We start from the raw sequence: 20967 nt of genomic DNA, 5'->3' as shown, positions 1-20967 counted from the left end.
CAATATATGAAACGTTTGCACATATAGTTAAGTTATTACTTGGTTTTCAAAGTGCAATGAAATACAATATTGTTGTTGTTGCTGTTCTTGTTGTTTTTATCCTGTAAAGCGTTTTGAGAAGCCACCTTTAAAGGCGATATATACTGTAAAAGCGCTGATTCTTATGGAATGTGTTCAGCCGGGGATTTTTTTTTTTTTTAATCGCGTATCTAAGGAAATCTCAGTATAACTTTGTTCATGAACAAACAGTAACATGTTACATTATTAATTTGGGTGTCTTAATTCAATGTATTTAAAGCAGTGAACTACTGTAGGTGTAACATAACATTCAGAAATACAATCGAGAATAGATTTGTGGTGTTTGTTTAGATGAAACGTTCCTAAAACGTATAACGTAACTGGGCATCCACATGAATCAAGTAACAGGTTTATTCCATGCTGAAAAAAAGAAGAAAGAAAACACATTCCATAAGAATTGACTGAGCTCCGCTCTTTACCATGCAATGATCCCCCCAGAGTCTCTGCCCCGGGTTATTTGTGTTTTTAGACAGAGGGTAAAAAACTCTCTCTCTGGCTTGACCTCCCCCTCCCTGTGTATTGTCTGTTTTTTTGTTAACAAGGCTCGCCAGCTAATGTGAATCGAAACCTGTCTTTCTAGCTTTTAAAGTCGTGCGATGTGTAAGCCACAATTCAAATAGAGAAAAAAGAGCTGACTGACAAGATTTAAGATGTGGCTGTCAATGTTGGATTAAAAAAAACACATTGCCCGACATTTGTTGCATTGCTTGAAAAATAACTTTATTTTGACAGACTGGATAAGTAATTCAAGTGTTTTTTTTTAACTTCCTAAAAAACAACTAATAATTTAACTATATGTGCAAACGTTTTATGATATGTCACTGTTGTGAATGTCTGTGAACATGTGCTGGCTGGACAGGAGGCTCTACTGTACACAGAGAGGGGCGGGAGGAGGGGACAAGCTGATACATACTCTTAGAGTTTGATTAATAGGGAATATAATACAAAAATATAGTACTAAAAATAAGATACACTCTACAGACATTCACAACGGCGACTGTCAGAAGATGGGACACAGCGGCTCAGGCACCCGCTGAATGGAAAAGGGGCACTTTAATGTTCTGTATGGCTAATACTAAAGCCAATACTAATATTCAATACTTTAATATTCTTTTCTGTATGTTTAACAATAGTGGGTACTGGCCTAATTCGTCCCTGCTCCCGTTGTTAGGTGTTAATGTGTTGTTAAGTGTGAATTTGTACCTGTTTCCCTGAGGTCTTGCTTTTTTTCTGGAAAACCATAACTCTGGTCTTGTCCAGATTGACTGTCGGCGCCCAGGTCTGACAGTGCTGCTCCAGCAGTGCCAGGTTCTGGCACAGCCTCTGTTCTGTGGGCGACAACAGGACCAGGTCGTCTGCAAAGAGCAGGAACTCGATTTCCATAATTAATGCAGATCAGTAAATCAAGGGACAAAACAACTATTGCGCCCGGGTCCTCAATGGGCTTTGACGTGCTAATGCGTTGGTTTAACAGTCTGGGTGTGACAAGCCTCTAATATCTCCTGACTTCAGCAAAAGGCACCTGCCTTTCATTGGAAGACAATGAACATTCTAGCCGTACATGTGAATATAGCATAAATACACCAAGGGATTGGGTGAGCTCCCATCACAAAAAAAAGCACGGTGAATCGGAGATTCTCAACCCTTACTTCGTGCAGCTGGAAAATAATTTGTGATCGGATCAACGAAATGCTTCGTAGAAGGAGGTGCTCTTTTCCTCTAGTCTAACAGTCTGTCCACAAAACAAAACATTCCTGTTAGACAAGAGGAATGTAAAAAAACAATTACTTTTGTCAATGGAAACCGGTGTGTGTGTCTATCTCTGCTGGATGTCCCTCTCACTCTCTGCTGAATGAATAAAAGCATTTTATTAAAAACGCGTTTGCGTTTGTCTGGTATTTACTTTGGTCCCTTTTAACTGTTTTTCCATCTACTGTATTGCTTTGAGATGCCACTTTTAAAGGTGATATGTAAAATAAAGTTTTTTATTATTGTTATAGAGAAACATGATCAGATTTTCCCTGGTTCAGAAAAAAAGATCTAAAGTGCTACACCTAACTTTCTTAATTCGATGTATTTAAAGCAGTGATCTACTGTAGGTGTAACATAACATTCAGAAATACAATTGAGAATAGTTTTGTGGTGTTTGTTTAGATGAAACGTTCCTAAAACGTATAACGTAACAAAATTAAAGACGATTAAAATCTGTAATCTTTCCACTTGTACTGTATGTCATCGGAAAGTTTCTGCTTTGTGTAAGGATGGTATCAAAAAGTAATCTTAAGTGGTGAGAAAGCTGTGCTCAATGTATTTAAGGGACTTAAAAGTAAAAGGAGATGCTTCATATTGCTTGACTAATTTTAAAAACTAATTTATAAATGCAGACGCTCCCTCGGTGCCGCGCCAAGTGTAATTATCAAAATATACATTCGTCCCGGGCAGAGGCCGAAGAGCGCCCGGCTGGGTTGCGCGGGGAAGAGCAGGACAGGAGTGAAAGGCGGGGTTTAGGAAGGAGTACAGTCTGGGCAGGTATAGATTACACTTTTCTAAAACGTATTTGAAAAATAAAAACGATTACAATCTAATCCTTCCATGTTTGATCCCAAAATCCCAAGAAAAATAAATCTAAACGGGTAGAAAGCTATGCTGAAAGTTTATTAAGATACTTAGAAGACAAAGATACTGTATCAATTTATGTTGCATTAGCCTGATTATGATTAAAAAAACACATATAATTAAACACGCGTTTGCGATTTAAATCAAAACACGATTTAAATCAATATAAATGTTTATATTGTAACGCATACTGTCCAGCCTCCATTTCTCTATAAAATTTACTCTATTACACACACACAATAGAAGCAGGAAGCAGAAGCAGGGACCGATGTCAGAAGGGAAGAAGGTGACTATTCATTGTTATCAAAAATGACTTAGAATCGATCATGTTGTGATATTTTGAAATATAAAAGTCAATTGATTGTCCATAATATTGCTATTCTATTTTTTCGAAGAAATGTTTGTTAAAAGAAAAGTCCAGCACCAGCTGGATCCAAACACACATCCTGCCAGTTGGTAGTCACGCACCTAGACCAGTAGGCTACAAGACAGCTCGCATGAACAGGCAGGCGAAAAAGCCCTACACAGCCCTGTCGCAGTACACAGATATAATTTTTTCTTTATATAATTCATTTCTTTCTCGCACCAAACAAATTTATATTTCTAAATATCACAACATGATCAAATGTAAGTCTTTTTAATAACAATGAATAGTCACCTATGCGTTACAAAATAAACATTTATATTGATTTGAATCGCGTTTTGATTTAAATCGTAAACGTGTGTTTAAATATATGTGTTTAAAGGCGATATACTGTATAAAAGCGCTGATTCTTATGGAGTGTGTTCCGCCGGGGATTCAAAAAATCTATTTTTTTTAATCACGTATCTAAGGAAAATTTGAACACACAACCCGTGAGTTGATAATCAGGCACGTAGACCAGTGGGCTACAAGGGAAGTCGCATGAAGGGAAAGGCGAAACAGCCCTACACAGCCCTGTCGCAGTACACGACTATAATCATATCGTTATCAAATTCTTTAGATACGCGATTCCATATTATATTAGCAGAAAAGCTTAAAACTACCACTTTTTCACACGCTATTTCCATGCTAGGTAAATACTTCGATGCTTAAAATCGTTAGGGAAAAATGGAATACCAGTGTGTATTTTTCCTTTAAAGTACTGATTCCTGGAATCTGACTGGCTGACACCCTTCTGAAGTGGTTCCATAATATCTGGTATACGGAAAAGAAAGCGTTGATAAAAAAGCCTGGATTCTCATGTATCTCATACAAGTATCTTTTAATACAGTCTTTGCTGTGCTCTTGAGGATCCTTGTGATATTTTGAGCTCTAGTTGAATGATAAGTGTCGCATTTTAAATCATTTTCGTAGTTAGAAATTATGAAACGCCCTGTTAAAAGCAAGGGAGTTTTATGCCCGTTGAAGTAAAACAATGCCTGACAAAGTATGGCTTGGACAGATTCCAAGTGCTTGTACAAATGTGCTAAAGAAATTATACTTTGAGTATACAGCTTGTCCAAAGTCATTCATTATTAATACTATTAGTAATATCTTCGGTAAAGGCTTTGATGCATAAATATTTCTGATAAAGGTAGGTTGTGTACTTTTGTCCAACTGAGCAATCTTGCTTTCATAAAATATACCAACATTTTAATGAAAGATGATTAACATGCTGTAATACACAGTTCAAAGTTAAAAGCTCAAATGCTGTACATGAGAGGTTAAGCTCCCCCTGGCGGTTTTACAAGGTGACGCCGGATACTTTCCGGCATGACGTCAAATTACGCGATTAACCGCGTGATACTGCATGATACTGCGGAATACCGCGACACGCCCCACCCATTTTGAATGGCTGCATCTGTACAAATTCACACCAGAGACAACAACAAGTTATAAGAGTGAACTATTTTTATGTATTTATTTATATAAACAAACCAAAACTAATACTCTGATTGCGCTTTGAACCATTGGGTGTTTCCACCCAATGTTTTCAATATGTCCACCTGTGATATTTTAGCAGTTAAGTTACACAATTCCATATTCATATAACTATCAAGTGATGTTAAATCACTACAGCATTTATCTTTTTACAATAACAGCAAGTGGTGTTCTTATTACGTATTCTCAGGAAAGGATAAAACATTAAAACTTTTTATGAAGTACAGAATATAAGCTTAATAATGTTAGAACAAGCACGTTAAAGCCAGAACGCATGTAAATTACCAACTTAAAGACTTTGATACACACAATATGTATGCATAATTAAAATATTTATTTATGAAGGTGGATGGCTGTGTCCAACTGAGCAATCTTGCTTTTATAAAATGTACTTTTTAATGTTTAATGATTAACATGCTGTAGTACACAGTTTAAAATTAAAAGTCTAAAGAGTATACAGCTTAAATTCTTTATTGGTGACAACTCAAATGATGTACATGAGAGGTTAAGCTTTATTAGCTCCACCTGGCGGTGATACCGGATACTATTATCATACCCATTCAAAACGAGCAAGGTATGCTGTGGTAAGACGTGTTATGACGCATTAAGATGCGATAAGCCCACTGCGTTTTGAATGACTGCATCTGTATCTTATAAAAAAATTCTTGAGCATAAAATTGTAAATTGACATTGTTTTTGCACTTTATGTTTGTGTCTGTGTTTCATGAGATTTGTGACTACCTCTGGACGTACTGGCAGATGCTTTATTCACAAATACAATTTTTTGCTTAACAGATATATTAGTACTTTAAAATTTTGATTAAAAAATTAGTAACTTCAGAGTTAAAAAACAAAATATTGTATAACTCCATGTTCAAAATGGATATACAGCACTACCACCTACCTTGAATAGTGATAAAACAACACTAATGCTTTGGGATAACCAATTATGATGCACAACATAAAAAAACATGGTGCAGGTGTGCATACAACTAGAAAAATAATTTTAGTACCTACAGATGCAGCCATTCAAGATGGGTGAGGTATTTCGCGGCATACCCCGGTGGGCGTGTCGCGGTGTCACGTATCATTTGACGCTCTGCCGGAAACTATCCGGCGTCGCCTTGTAAAACCGCCAGGGGGAGCTTAACCTCTCATTTACAGCATTTGAGCCTTTAATTTTGAACTGTGTATTACAGCATGTTAATCATCAGTCATTAAAATGTTGGTATATTTTATGAAAGCAAGATTGCTCAGTTGGACAAAAGTACACAACCTACCTTTATCAGAAATATTTATGCATCAAAGCCTTTACTGAAGATATTACTAATAGTATTAATAATGGATGACTTTGGACAAGCTGTATACTCAAAGTATAATTTCTTTAGCACATTTGTACAAGCACTTGGAATCTGTCCAAGCCATACTTTGTCAGGCATTTTGTTTTACTTCAACGGGCATAAAAACTTCCTTGCTTTTAACAGGGCGTTTCATAATTTCTTACTACGAAAATGATTTAAAATGCGACACCTATCATTCAACTAGAGCTTAAAATATCACAAGGATCCTCAAGAGCACAGCAAAGAGTGTATTAAAAGACACTTGTATTTATCAACGCTTTCTTTTCCGTATACCAGATTTTATGGAACCACTTCAGAGCGGTGTCAGCCAGTCAGATTCCAGGAATCGGCACTTTAAAGGAAAAATACACACCGGTATTCCATTTCTCCCTAAACATTGTAAGCTTCGAAGTCTTTAACTAACGTGATACCGGAGTCATCAAGCATACTTTTAGAATTTGATTAAAAGGGAATATAATATGGAATCGCGTATCTAAAGAATTTAATAATGGTGTGATTATATCCGTGTACTGCGACAGGCCTGTGTAGGGCTGTTTCGCCTGCCTGTTCATGTGAGCTGTCTTGTAGCCTACTGGTCTAGGTGTGTGACTACCAACTGGCAGGTTGTGTGTTCGAATTCAGCTGGTGCTGGACTTTTCTTTTAACAAACATTTCTTTGAAAAAATAGGTAAGCGATATTATGGACAATCAATTGACTTTTATATTTCAAAATATCGCAAATATCGATCATGTTGCGATATAAGGGAACATATCTTCCCTTCTGACAGCGGTTCCTGCTTCTAGTGTGTGTGTGCAACAGAGTACATTTTTATAGAGAAATGGAGGCTGGACAGTATGCGTTACAATATAAACATTTATATTGATTTAAATCGTGTTCTGATTTAAATCGCAAACGCGTGTTTAATTATGTGTTTTTTAATCATAATCAGGCTAATGCATTTCTACATTTTCTGTATGAACCAGCTTAGAGGTTCATACAGAAAGACAGCTTGTGTTTAAATTGAGTGTAAGGTAATTTATGGTTCTAAAGTCATGGTCAGCATTTATTGTACTGTGCTGTAAACTTTTTCTGTGCCTAGTCACATTATTTTATAGCGTTTTTATTGCGTTATTAAATCCGGTGGCACTGTGTGTTAGTTTCCTGACTCCCATTATTTAAACTGCGACACTGATCATTCATCTCTAAATAAACTTTATTTTATATAGCGTTTTAAGCGAATAGGTAATTAGATTGCTCATAAACCTAATCGCTTTTTCTACATAAACACAGCGTGATTGCTCTCTGAAAATGCTTTTCCTTAAAGCGATTCTATTGAGGGAGTAGCCCAGCTACCACTTAACACTGTACTTCCTACTTTGAATACCTGTGAGACCGGTTTAATTCGTCACAGCCAGCACTCCGGGAGTTCATATTGCTTGACTAATTTTAAAAACTAAGTTATAAATGCAAACGCTTCCTCGGTGCGCTGCTCTGGTACGCCAGGTCTTACACAGTGCCTGTCGGCAGTAAGCTTTACAATATACATACCCAACACTGCTTGTACCCATCTGTCATGCAAATAAAACACCTTGAATTGAATTGAATTGAGGGAGAGAGGGGGGTAGTGGGACAGATATACTGTAGACAGACTCAAGGCAAATAAGATACTTATGGGTACGCAGGCATTCACGACAGCAACATACGAAATGTTTGCACGTACTGTATAGTTAAGTTATTACTTGGTTTTCAAAGTGCAACGAAATACAATATTGTTGTTGCTGCTGTTCTGGTTGTTTTTATCCCGTAAAGCGTTTTGAGAAGCCACCTTTAAAGGCGATATATACTGTAAAACCGCTGATTCTTATGGAATCAGCGCACCGAGGGAGCGTCTGCATTTATAACTTAGTTTTTAAAATTAGTCAAGCAATATGAAGCATCTCCTTTTACTTAGTGCCTGAGCATAAAAAGAATAGGAGCATACTGCAACGCATGTGAAGGCCATAAACGATATTAATTTTGGAACTTAAACATACAGTATATGGCTGGTCTCGGTACTTTAAAGAAAAAATACACACCAGTATTCCATTTCTCCCTAAACATTAAGCATCGAAGTCTTTAACTAACGTGATACCGAAGTCAACAAGCATACTTTTAGAATTTGATTAAAAGGGAATATAATATGGAATCGCGTATCTAAAGAAATTAATAATGATATAATTATGTTCATGTACCGCAACACAAGAATAGTACATGCTGTACATTGTCTGTTGATAATGTTTCTGTAGTGCTTTTTCAGCACCTCTGTGACTTTGCCGGTGGCGCTGTGGGTTAGGTTCCTGACTCCCATGTCACATGGTCTGTGATCAAATCCTACTGGCTTTTTTTAACAAACATTTCTTTGAAAAAATTAAACGTTTCCTTAGTCAGAGATTAATTAAAACCTCACTCGCACCAAACAAATTTATATTTCTAAATATCACAACATGATCAAATTTAAGTCATTTTAATAACAATGAATAGTCACCTAGGCGTTACAATATTAACATTTATATTGATTTAAATCGCGTTTAAATCGCCTTTATTTAAAACCCATAAATAAAGCTGATACTGTTTAGACTATTAATTATTTAAAACTGTATTACAGCAGCACAATGCACAATGCAACGTAAATCGCTATCTTTGTCTTCTGTGTAATAATGTTCACCTCTCTGTCCAGCAAATTAACAATAGTAATAATAATGAACTTTATTGTATATGGCGCCTTTAATGGTGGCTCCTCAAAGCGCTTTACAGGTTAAAAACAATAACAATAATACTATTGTTAGGCTGGGCAAACGATTTTTTTTTTAAGAAATACAAAATGAGATATAATGATGTGTTCCGGCTTAGACATTAACGAAGAGCATAACACGTGGGCGGCGTAGAAGTCGGCTCTGGCTTTCCCATCTACTGTATACACTGCAAGTACAACCCCCCTCTCTGCGGGAGTGCTGGCTGTGACTAATTAAACCGGTTTCACAAGTATTTTCAAAGTAGAAGCAGGCGAGATTTCCAAAGAAAGACACCCCCCCCCTTCAAAAACCCAGTAAGTACAGTACTTACTAGTTAAAGGCTAGGCTCCTCAATGAAATCGCTTTAACATGCTAATGCGTTGGTGTAACAATCCGGGCCTGGCAAGCTTCTAATTTCAACCCAACTACGGCGAAAGGAACCCTTCTTTCATTAGACGACAATGAACATATTTTAGCCCTGAATGAATTAATAGCAAACGTGGTTTACATAAAAGACATTTTTCCAAGAAAGTTTAGCCTTTGTCACTAATGAAACCACTAAATAAGGACATAAATATAAAAATCTTAAGATTTTTAAAATACATGACTTTGCAAACATTTATTTGAAAATAACGATTACAAAGGCCAGGGGAGAGAGAGAACAGGGGAGGGATGTTGGTTTTGCATAAGGGAAATGAGGCCTGTTTGGGAATGTGGAGTTATATGTTCTGGCTGTTTGTGAATTATCGTTGTTGAGTATGGAGTGTTGAGGTATTGATTTTGTGTAATGCTTTATGTTGAAAATTGAGGTGGATTTTGTTTATGATAAAGAGGATAAACTGGGATGGGAGGAGGGTTTGGTTTTGCATAAGGGGCGGGATTATGATAATTGAAGGAAGTTGCGAGAGTATAATTGTTTGATATATTTGATTTTGTATTGTGGTGGTTATCTATGGTTGGTATTATGTTTATATGGTTGTTTTTGTTGGTTGGTTGTTATTATGGTTATTAATAATACGATCTATAGTTGAAATCTGAGCCTAAATAAAAAGAAAAAGCAAGTGATTAGGTTTATGAGCAATCTAATTACTTATTCATTTAAAACGCTATATAAAATAAAGTTTATTATTAATTTGCTAGACAGAGCGGTGAACATTATTATGCATAAGACAAAGATGACGAAATCTGTGTACGCTGTAAGGTTTTTACTTCTTAAACTTTTAAAATACACGTTTCGAACAGAAAGAATTCCTCTTCCTGGTACAGTACTGTATGTATAGCAAACCAGCATGTCTTTTTTCTCCAATCAGAGGGGTGTCAGATGGTGTCAGCCAATCACCATTCTGAAGCCCTACCATAATATCTGGTATGGGGAGACCCCAGAATTCTGTCCCATAGTTTAGACAGATGATAGATAGATAGATAGACCAGGAGAATGCCCGCAGCGTAAAAGAAAATGCCTGATGAACTAGGGATTGGACAGTTTCCAAGTGCTTGTACAATCGATGGAAATGTTCAAATAAATGTGCAAAAGAAATAAACAAAATAATCATTTATTTCTTTATCATATTGGCTAGCTAATGTCTTCTCTTTGCTAGTTAGTGGCTGTGTTTCTGCGTTGGGTAGCAACGGGTGACTGTTCTCAGGCGGAAGATGTAAACAGCTTAATTTCCGTTTTAAATAATTTTTAAAAATTAAAATTCATTCTATACAGCAATCACATATTTGGGTACCGTTTCATAAAACTTTCATGCTTAAAATGTTTAGGGAGAAATGGAAGACTGGTGTGTATTTTTTCTTTAAACTATCAAGACCAGCCATACACAGTACAGTTTATGTACATACAGTAATGTTTATGTTCCTAAATTAATATCGTTTATGACCTTCAGATGTGTTCTGCTCCTCTTCTTTTTATGCTCAGCTACTAAAATTTCCCTTTAGTGGTAAAATTCCATATAAATATTCAAAACTAAGCGGATTAAAATGTGCACAGTAAAGACATTAAATGATTAAATCTTTTCACTACCAACCAATGCACCACGAGTGCCCCTGTCGGTCATTTTGGCCAGCCAATCACTTACCGCGGTGCCCTGCGGGTAGGTTACTGTACCGCGGGTTTTTACCGCGCATTTTGAATGGCTGCATCTGTAACATCATCAAGTGATGTCGAAAATGATTTAGTTTGTTCTGTGATGTACATTTCATTAAGCATATTATATATGTCTGGCCTAAATAAATAATAAAATATTCTTTAAATATTCTTCAGATGCTTTTCTAAAAGGCAAAGACTTTCAACCATAAATCATTAAAGTATGTTAAAAATAAATATGAACATTGTTTATATAACCAGAAAATAATGTTTGGAACGGAGGCAGTTTTTACAAATGACCTGTAACAGGAATGAAAATGGTAAAAAGGAACTTGCTTACAAAAATAAAAAGTGTATTTTGACTAATAGCTTCACCTTCTTATAGGGTGAAACATTTAAAAATGTTTACAGATGTGTACAGAATGTGTACAGAAAAGTTATCTCCAAGTCACTATTTTTGACCTTTAACTATTTCATTATTTTAGGGGAAAATTTGACAACCGAAAACATGCATTCTTTAAAACACAAATAATTTTATCATTTTTACTGTCAAAGGTTTGTAGAATTACAGCATGCTCACAAATGAGTCCAAAACATCTTAAATTCTTAATTCACAATACAGTGCCTATAAAAAGTATTCACCCCCCTTGGACTTTTTCACGTTATATTGTTTTACAGAACGGAGCCATAATGTATTTAACTAATAATTTTTGCCACTCAACAACACAAAGTACTTTATAATGTCAAAGTGAAAAAAAAATCCAGAAATTGTACTAAATTAATTAAAAATAAAGGTAACAATTTATAATAGCTTCCATTAATGAGTCATTAACAAACATTATATAATGCTTAACAGATCATTAGTTCATGTACATTCACATAGTTATCTTGTAAATGTCATTAAATGATAATTCAGCTTTTAGGTCATGTGTTTTAAAATATTTAAAAATGATTTAAATAATGGATAATAAAGTATTTTTTTTACCATTCAGTAACACATTATTCATGTTGAGAAGTCATTCATGAATGTCTAGCTGATTAGTAACAAACATATTTAAAGACCAATTACACCTGTTTTATTTATTATATACAGGTGTGTTGTTCAGGATTTGTAGTCTGTAAAACTGTCTATTTCATGTTTCTGCCTGCTTTGTAACATTGACAGAATGTATGCAGGCTTTTACACTTTACATCTTTACATATCATTTATTCATGAGTTGTAGATCTTTTTGCAGTACCTAATCTAAAGTTGAAACTATTCATCCATTGTAAAGGTTTGTAAAGGTTTACTATCTATTCGTATGTTTATGGGCTTTGAGCTGACAAACTGCTTACAACAGACATTAATGACAACAACCAAAACTTCAAGTTTATTGCCTCAATAAGAGATTTATGATAAAACATGACCCTACTGTGTGTAACCAACAAAGAATAGTTTTAGCAAAAATATTTTACAGCTTTTCCTGTATCTTAAATAATTTAATCAACATATCACTGCATTGCAAGGAACACCAAAATAAATATCTTTAACATTTATTTTTTTCTAAAAATATTTAACACAATAGATGCTGACACACAAACACACATACAAAACACAAAATAATTATTATGATTTAATAATGAACACTCATTATCAGCTGATAATCAAACTTTCCTAGTGTATGGAACAATATTATTTTGGTGAAACTAGCCAAAATTAGTTTAGTGAAAGTAAGTGCGTGTGTTTGTTTAACAATGAACAAACTAGTCCCTAGACATTTAGTACCAACTGAACAGTGCTTTCAATCTTTATTTGTATTTTTTTTCAAATGTTATTAACTAATCTGACCAGTGCTCCATTATTGTGTTTTGTAGCCAGCTATTCATTCCATTCAATGACTGTGAGATGGTATTCCAGTAAACCCCCTGATCTATTTCTCCTCAGTCTCCACACCTGCTCCTTATATGTGCACCATGCCCTCTTATTGTGCTGAGTGTGCACTCCAGTTCTTGGGTCTACAGTACATAGCTCTTACTGTGGTTTACAGTGAAATGTTTGTAGCTAAGGCGGGGCAAAGACCCTTTATAGCCATGCCACTTGTCACTTATTACAGATGATCCAATCCTCACATGGTGAACAATAAGTAACACAACGTGTCTTCTTTCTATTCTTTCAATCACTCTTAAAACTGTTTTTCCCGCCTTTTCCAATGGTGCCCAACTCCTAACATGCCAAACACCCACTTTCTTCTTTTCCATCTACCTGCAATCTGTCCTCTACCATACTGTAAGTGGAGTGCAAATCTCAATAAGAAAAGAATACCTAATTTATATTCTAAAGTACTATATTATCAACTTATTATTAATACTTGATACTCGTGATCTCACGATGCCTTATATCAGAGTAGGTCTTTAGAAAACTAGACCAATATTTACACAAGGAGAATATTAACATGATCAAGTTGAGGAGTGTTATGAAAATTCTTCTTTTTTATATTTATAGACTATTTATAAAAATTATTGTGCCTTAAAGAGAGCTAAATTTCTTATACTGTAATTTAATACGGTGGCATTATACTGTATTTAAAACTTGAATGTGGTGGAAAAAATTCAAACTGCCCTTGATGTGGTTCTGAAAATCATTCATACCTTTCTTTTGTGTCTGAAGTGAGTTTCATCAAAAACAAACTCCCTTGGCCCTCCTTTGCGCTGGCCCTTTCTTCTCAGTTTATCCATTGCTGATAAACAAACCTCTCGCACCTTTTTTGCCATTTTCGATAATGTAGCAGAACTTCCTGCAATGCCATCTGCCATCATATCGATCTGGCTTAACCGCAGGCCCTGTGAAAACCTGGGAATGTTCAAAAGACAATACTTTAAGTTGAAATATTTATAGAAACAATGTAAAGATGTAACATACAGATGCAGCCATTCAAAATGGGTGAGGTATTTCGTGGCATACCCCGGTGGGCGTGTCACGGTATCACGCGGTATCACGCATTTCACGTGTGTCACGTGACTAACTATCCGGCGTCGCCTTGTAAAACTGCCAGGGGGAGCTTAACCTCTCATTTACAGCATTTGAGCCTTTAATTTTGAACTGTGTATTACAGCATGTTAATCATCAGTCATTAAAATGTTGGTATATTTTATGAAAGCAAGATTGCTCAGTTGGACAAAAGTACACAACCTACCTTTAGCAGAAATATTTATGCATCAAAGCCTTTACTGAAGATATTACTAATAGTATTAATAATGGATGACTTTGGACAAGCTGTATACTCAAAGTATAATTTCTTTAGCACATTTGTACAAGCACTTGGAATCTGTCCAAGCCATACTTTGTCAGGCATTTTGTTTTACTTCAACGGGCATAAAAACTTCCTTGCTTTTAACAGGGCGTTTCATAATTTCTAGCTACGAAAATGATTTAAAATGCGACACCTATCATTCAACTAGAGCTTAAAATATCACAAGGAAAAATACACACCGGTATTCCATTTCTCCCTAAACATTGTAAGTTTCGAAGTCTTTAACTAACGTGATACCGGAGTCAACAAGCATACTTTTAGAATTTGATTAAAAGGGAATATAATATGGAATCGCGTATCTAAAGAATTTAATAACGGTATGATTATATCCGTGTACTGCGGCAGGGCTGTGTAGGGCTGTTTCGCCTGCCTGATCACGCGAGCTGTCTTGTAGCCTACTGGTCTAGGTGCGTGACTACCAACTGGCAGGTTGTGTGTTCGAATCCAGCTGGTGCTGGACTTTTCATTTTTATTTATTTATTTTTTAATCGCGTAACATAAACATATTACCGTATGCAAACTGTACTGTATACAGTATGTATATGTATATTTAATGTCTTAACTGTGCCCGTTTAATTGAATTAAAAAAAATTATTTAACACGAACATTAAGCTGTTTACATCTTCCGCCTGAGAACAGTCACCCGTTGCTACCCAACGCAGAATGGTGATTGGCTGACACTATCTGACACCCCTCTGATTGGAGAAAAAAGATGTGCTGGTTTGCTATACACACTGTGCCAGGAAGAGGATTTCTTTCTATTCAAAACGTGTATTTTAAAAGTTTAAGAAGTAAAAACCTTACAGCGTACACAGATTTCTAAACTGATCAGGATCGTTATCTTTGTCTTATGCATAATAATGTTCACCGCTCTGTCCAGCAAATTAATAATAAACTTTATTTTATATAGCGTTTTAAACGAATAAGTAATTAGATTGCTCATAAACCTAATCACTTGCTTTTTCTTTTTATTTAGGCTCAGATTTCAACTATAGATCGTATTATTAATAACCATAATAACAACCAACCAACAAAAACAACCATATAAACATAATGGCGGTGCTGGACCTTCCAGTTTTATTTATTTTTTAATCGCGTAACATAAACATATTACCGTATGCAAACTGTACTGTATACAATATGTATATGTATATTTAATGTCTTAACTGTGCCCGTTTAAGTATTGAATATTCATATCTAATTTTACCACTGAAGGGAAATCTTAACATAAACATACAGTATATGGCTGGTCTCGGTACTTTAAAGAAAAAAATACACACCGGTCGGTATTCCATTTCTCCCTAAACATTGTAAGCTTCAAAGTCTTTAACTAACGTGATACCGGAGTCAACAAACATACTTTTAGAATTTGATTAAAAGGGAATATAATATGGAATCGCGTATCTCAAGAAATTAATAACGATATAATTATATTCATGTTGCAAAAGAACTGCAACGGACATAAAAACTCCCTTGCATGGTTTAATTACGACCAGAATCGGTCTTGAGATATTTTTAACTTGATTTACAGTATTTGAGAGGTATGTCTTAACACCGATACTACAGTGCTTAAGTACTGCTCACGTATATGTTTCTAGGTTTATATTATGCATTTCATACGGTCAAATTACTTTTGAGCAACTAATAAGAAGCGCGAAACGGTATGGGTTTTACTTTCATTTTGTGCTGGGACCCGTGGATTGATTAGAGATATCAAGCACATACAAGTCATTTTTTAAATGTTGTAGTTCGTCTTGAAAAAATGTTACGAGTACATCATCTATCAACAATTACACAGGTTCTGTTTCCATATTGCGGATTTTGGTTACGTAATATTATTTTCTAGACTTCACGTTGTGAATATGATGGGATGTCTGATGGGATGTTTCTAAAAATCCATCCTCTGTAAAACGTCTTCTCTAGTTGTCCTGCATATGTATTCGCTAATGAAGCTGTGTGTTCTGAGCCTGGATCTCTACATTTCTGTATGAACCAGCTTAGAGGGCTAAAGACAGCTTGTGTTTAAATTGACTTGATGTGACTTGTTCTGTGCCAAGTCACATTATTTTATAGCGTTTTTAAAGCGTTATCAAATACGGTGTTACTGTAGTTTACTGAGTCCCATGTCACATGGTCTGTGATTGAAACCTGTAAAACCAGTTTAATTCGTCAAAGCCAGCACTCTTCAGGTGTGAGGGTCTTCTGCTCAGAATGAAACGCTAAAATGTTTGTGTATATTCTAATGGTAGTGGGGGCGGGGTGTGTGGGAACAGGTTTGGTTGAAATTGCATTGATCTATGTTCTTCACACCTGAAACATTTTCTCTGAAAGCATTTTCTTCGCAGTTTAACCGATCTTGTTACAGCATGTTACAGTTTACTATTATTAACCATATTAATTTTAAGTGCTTAATGTAAAATCTTGTAAAAATATATTTTCATTGTTCAAATATACATTAAGTCTGACTATCATATAATAAGTTAAATACAAAACTAAAGAAAAAATAGGGTTAAATATAATTCAAAATATTTTGCTAACAATGTTAACTGTTTATGAATAATAAAATGTATTAACTAAGGAGTAGGATGGCACAGTTGTTAGTATGTTTTTTGTTTTGTTTCTTTTTCATAAATACAACAGTAGTACCTGATGTCTCAGTGGCTTTCAAAATTAAATTATGCATGCAAACCTGTGAACTAGAAAGATAACTAAGATATCCATCCATTATATTCCATAATATCCATGAAATATATGGCGCTGAAATACAGTATGTGTGACGCATAAAAGACACCAAGGGATTGGGTGAGCTCCCATCACAAAAAAAAAACTGCGAACCTGTACTACAGCGACCATAGTACAGTATGGAGACCAAGGCGTTTTACGGGAAGAGACGGGGTGCTTCTGCCGCCCCAGCTTCCAAAGAGCGAAGGGTAAGCAAATACAGCAGACTTCATCTGAAATACGCGATTACAGCGCATATTACAAGGTATTATTGCCGTTTTGAATTTTAAATTCAATTATAATTATTTCTTCGTAGCCTGTTCTTCAAGAAAACACCGCACGGGCGAAACGATCTACCACCAGGACAGTAAAAAAGAAAGCGGTAAGACGGAAAAAAAGAAAAGTTTATTTTGACTTCTGTTCCGCGACTGATGAATACTACTGTGTGAATTTATTTCTTACATGAATTATGTTATTTTGCCACAGGCCGTGGGTCTCTGCTCTCGGCCACTGGCCAGGGTGCCAACCTGTAGAAGCAGCACCTGTATGGAGACATTTCGGCAGCAGCGGGAGCATTACGATGCATTACTGGGGAGGATTGGGAGGCTAGAGTTCCAGCAGTCAAACAGTTGAGCAGCTGTCTCCCGAAAAGTGCCTCTCCCCGCCGCGCAGGCTGCAATGCCTGGCGGAAGCTCTGCCCCCCGCAGAGCACACACCGCCTCAGGACACTCCATCCCGGCCTCTCAGTTCACCACCGCGCAGGAATCTGTTGATGCTGTCCCCGCCGGCTATCTCCCCCCAGGAAGCACAGCGGAATTCACAGATGCCAGTGGGACGAATAATTCTCCCAGATGTCCAACTGCTACCCATCACCCAGGAGATGGAGAGGGGGTTGTACTTGCAGTGCATCGGCATAGACGGGAAAGCAAGAGCCGACCGCTAAGCCGCCCTCGTGTTTCGAAATCTTGTGACTTTTGAAATTTACTGGGGGTGGACCACGTCTGTAAATTTCGATGGGTCCAGAGGCAAAAGTGCCTTGCCTTGCAATCTCCGGGAAACCATTAGTACGATGGTGAATCGGAGATTCTCAACCCTTGCTGCCTACGACTGGAAAAGAATTCGTGATCGGATCAACGAAATGCTTCATAGGAGGAGGCGGTCTTTTCCTCTTGTCTAACAGTCTGTCCACAAACAAAACATTCCTGTTAGACAAGAGGAATTGAAAAAAAAAAATTTTGTCAATGAAAACCGGTGTGTGTGTCTCTCCCTGCTGGATGTCCCTCTCACAAACTGCTGAATGAATAATTTTATTGAAAACGAGTTTGCGATTGTCTGGTCTTTAAATTCTTGAGATACGCGATTCCATATTATATTCCCTTTTAATCAAATTCTAAAAGTATGCTTGTTGACGCCGGTATCACGTTAGTTAAAGACTTCGAAGCTTACAATGTTTAGGGAGAAATGGAATACCGGTGTGTATTTTTTTCTTTAAAGTACCGAGACCAGCCATATACCGTATGTTTATGTTAAGATTTCCCTTCAGTGGTAAAATTAGATATGAATATTCAATACTTAAACGGGCACAGTTAAGACATTAAATATACATATACATATTGTATACAGTACAATTTGCATACGGTAATATGTTTATGTTACGCGATTAAAAAATAAATAAAACTGGAAGGTCCAGCACCACCATTATGTTTATATGGTTGTTTTTGTTGGATGGTTGTTATTATGGTTATTAATAATACGATCTATAGTTGAAATCTGAGCCTAAATAAAAAGAAAAAGCAAGTGATTAGGTTTATGAGCAATCTAATTACTTATTCGTTTAAAACGCTATATAAAATAAAGTTTATTATTAATTTGCTGGACAGAGCGGTGAACATTATTATGCATAAGACAAAGATAACGATCCTGATCAGTTTAGAAATCTGTGTACGCTGTAAGGTTTTTACTTCTTAAACTTTTAAAATACACGTTTTGAATAGAAAGAAATCCTCTTCCTGGCACAGTGTGTATAGCAAACCAGCACGTCTTTTTTCTCCAATCAGAGGGGTGTCAGATAGTGTCAGCCAATCACCATTCTGCGTTGGGTAGCAACGGGTGACTGTTCTCAGGCGGAAGATGTAAACAGCTTAATGTTCGTGTTAAATAATTTTTTTTAATTCAATTAAACGGGCACAGTTAAGACATTAAATATACATATACATACTGTATACAGTACAGTTTGCATACGGTAATATGTTTATGTTACGCGATTAAAAAATAAATAAATAAAAATGAAAAGTCCAGCACCAGCTGGATTTGAACACACAACCTGCCAGTTGGTAGTCACGCACCTAGACCAGTAGGCTACAAGACAACTCGCATGAGCAGGCAGCCGAAACAGCCCTACACAGCCCTGCCGCAGTACACGGATATAATCATACCGTTATTAAATTCTTTAGATCCGCGATTCCATATTATATTCCCTTTTAATCAAATTCTAAAAGTATGCTTGTTGACTCCGGTATCACGTTAGTTAAAGACTTCGAAGCTTACAATGTTTAGGGAGAAATGGAATACCGGTGTGTATTTTTTTCTTTAAAGTACCAAGACCAGCTATATACTGTATGTTTACGTTCCAAAATTAATATCGTTTGTGGCCTTCACACGCGTTACAGTATGCTCCTATTCTTTTAATGTTTCTTTATTAGCCCTATACAATTTCTTGCATTAGGAATGCGTCTTTTCGCATACCCCAGCTTTTCTCCAGGGAGACACAGACACAGAGACAGGGAGAGAAGCTTGGGGTCAGAGCGCAGGGTCTGCCATTGTACGGCACCCCTGGAGCAGTTGGGGTTAAGGGCCTTGCTCAGGGGCCCAACGGAGTAGGATTCCTCTGCCGGCCGCGGGATTTGAACCAGCAAACCTTCCGGTCACAGGCGCAGATCCTTAGCCACAGAGCCACAGAGCCACCGCTCCGCCCGTGCCACAGAGCCACCTCAGCTTTATGCTCAGCTACTAAGATTTCCCTTCAGTGGTAAAATTTAATATCTACAACGGGCACAGTAAAGACGTTTACAGTAAGTCTTTCTACGACAGACCAACGGACCACGAGTGCCCCTGTCGGTCAACCAATCACGCACCGCGGTACCCCGTGTCATCATACCTGCAGTATCTGTACCGCGGTGTCTGTACCGCGCACTTTGAATGGCTGCATCTGTACTAAAACACCTCTCAAAATTCTTTGAAGCAAGGTAAAAGATAAAGCATTCTAATTCTTCACTCTCTCATACCTTACACCTTGCAAGGCATTTAAAAAAAACATTATAAATGTAATCAAATAAAAAAATGTTAAACTATCACAAGAAAAATTTAATATTACATCTTTGCATACTTTTAGGTTCATTGCCTGGGACACATTTGGAGGTTTTCTTGTTCTCTATAGATCTTCGGACCTGTACAAGAATTGTACCCAGTCAAAGAGGGAAATTTCGGGTGCCTGAATATGGACTTCTGTCTGATTGATTTCATAATGCTTCTCCCCCTGTGTTTTGCATGCTGCCACATCCTGCATAAAAAAGTGATTTGACAATAACTGGCAATGTCTAGTAACTGTGTATTATTATCATAGATCAATCGGATAATAACATTCCTGATCTCCGATGCTATAAAATATGGACTTGTAAACACATACCTCAGGCATTTCGCTATGTCATAACACGTCGTAACGCATCATACCACGGTACGTGATTGGCTGGCCAAAATGACCAACAGGGGCACAATGGTGCGTTGGTTGGTCGTGGAAAGATTTAATCATTTACTGTGTCTTTACTGTGCACATTTTAATCCGCTTAGTATTGAATATTTATATGGAATTTTACCACTGAAGGGAAATTTTAGTAGCTGAGCATAAAAAGAATAGGAGCATAACGCATCTGAAGGTCATAAACGATATTATCTTAGGAACATTAACATATTATGTAAACTGTATATGGCTGGTCTGGGTACTTTAAAGAAAAAATATACACCGGTATTCCATTTCTCCCTAAACATTTTAAGCATCAAAGTCTTACATGTGGTTATTTCGGAAATGTTTTTACGTGCTTCTTGCTCCCTTTGACCATGTTACTGTACTGGACGTTTATACAGTATACAGTACTCTGTGAG

The 20967-nt window shown here is 36.6% G+C and overlaps 1 long non-coding RNA gene and 1 pseudogene across 1 annotated transcript; one reads left to right on the top strand and one right to left on the bottom strand.

The window, feature by feature from the left end:
* Positions 1-12656: 12656 nt before the first annotated feature.
* LOC148648867 (uncharacterized) lies at positions 12657-20503 on the bottom strand (annotated as a pseudogene).
* LOC148648868 (uncharacterized) lies at positions 16934-18074 on the top strand. Its single transcript, XR_015926454.1, has 3 exons — positions 16934-17018; positions 17126-17191; positions 17296-18074. It is a non-coding gene; the product is annotated as an uncharacterized LOC148648868 (long non-coding RNA).
* Positions 20504-20967: the final 464 nt, after the last annotated feature.

Source organism: Lepisosteus platostomus, chromosome 14, assembly GCF_059453375.1.
Source record: "Lepisosteus platostomus isolate fLepPlt1 chromosome 14, fLepPlt1.hap1, whole genome shotgun sequence".
Taxonomy (NCBI): Eukaryota; Metazoa; Chordata; class Actinopteri; order Semionotiformes; family Lepisosteidae; genus Lepisosteus; species Lepisosteus platostomus.
Note: the sequence above shows the minus strand (reverse complement) of the source record. Positions and strands in the feature narration are given on the sequence as shown.